The following is a 1,017-nucleotide window of genomic DNA, read 5'->3' as shown; positions in this document are numbered from 1 at the left end:
TCTGGGGGTCTGGGCTGGGGCACGGGGCTGGCCGCTTCACACCCCGGACAGGTCACCATCCCACTCGGGGGCTGTGAGGGAAGGTCTCGGCGGCACAGCAGGGTCGTGACCAACACGAGGGCACAAGCAGAAGGGGAAAGAGATTAGACTGAATTCTTGCCAAAATCCACCTCCCCCCAGTTCCTGTTTTTATTCAACTCTAGTTTCTGTGCTCACCTGAGGTCATTTCTGAATACGAGGCTGATAGGTAACTTTAATTTTAGTATCCAGGTCTTCTTGACTTTCCAAACTTCCTGCACTGGACGTGTGTTGCCACTTTCATTAGAGAAGATGACTGGAAATACATCATCAGCATCAATTTTTGACCACTTGCCTACTTTCCAATAGCTTATGATATTAAGAATAGGTTTTTTAAATGTTTATTTACTTTTTTTGAGAGAGAGACAGAGAGACATGAGTGGGGGAGGAGCAGAGAGAGAGGGAGACACAGAATCTGAAGCAGGCTCCAGGCTCTGAGCTAGCTGTCAGCACAGAGCCCGACCTGGGGCTCGAACCTACGGACCCTGCGATCACGATCTGAGCCGAAGCCAGACACTTAACCAAATGAGCCACCCAGGCACCCCACGAATAGTTTTTAAATAAGGCAACTCCTGACTTATTTCGCTTAGCATGATACCCTCGAGGTCCATCCACTTTGCTACAAATGGCCATATTTCATTCTTCCTCATTGCCATATAGTACTCCATTGTATATATAAACCACATCTTCTTGATCCATTCATCAGGTGATGGACATTTAGGCTCTTTCCATGATTTGGCTATTGTTGAAAGTGCTGCTATGAACATTGGGGTACATGTGCTCCTATGCATCAGCACTTCTGTATCTCTTGGGTAAATCCCAGGCAGGGCTATTGCTGGGTCATAAGGGAGTTCTACTGATAGTGTGTTGAGGAACCTCCACACTGTTTTCCAGAGCGGCTGCACCAGTTTACATTCCCACCAACAGTGCAGGAGGGTG

The 1,017-nt window shown here is 47.8% G+C and overlaps 1 protein-coding gene across 1 annotated transcript in view; it reads left to right on the top strand.

Moving 5' to 3' along the window:
- The window catches only part of COL22A1 (collagen type XXII alpha 1 chain), a 189,725-nt gene that overhangs the window by 187,447 nt on the left and 1,261 nt on the right, over positions 1–1,017 (top strand). The window lies entirely within an intron of this gene.

This window comes from Suricata suricatta, chromosome 15, assembly GCF_006229205.1.
Source record: "Suricata suricatta isolate VVHF042 chromosome 15, meerkat_22Aug2017_6uvM2_HiC, whole genome shotgun sequence".
NCBI lineage: Eukaryota > Metazoa > Chordata > Mammalia > Carnivora > Herpestidae > Suricata > Suricata suricatta.
This window is presented reverse-complemented; position numbering and strand designations above follow the sequence as displayed.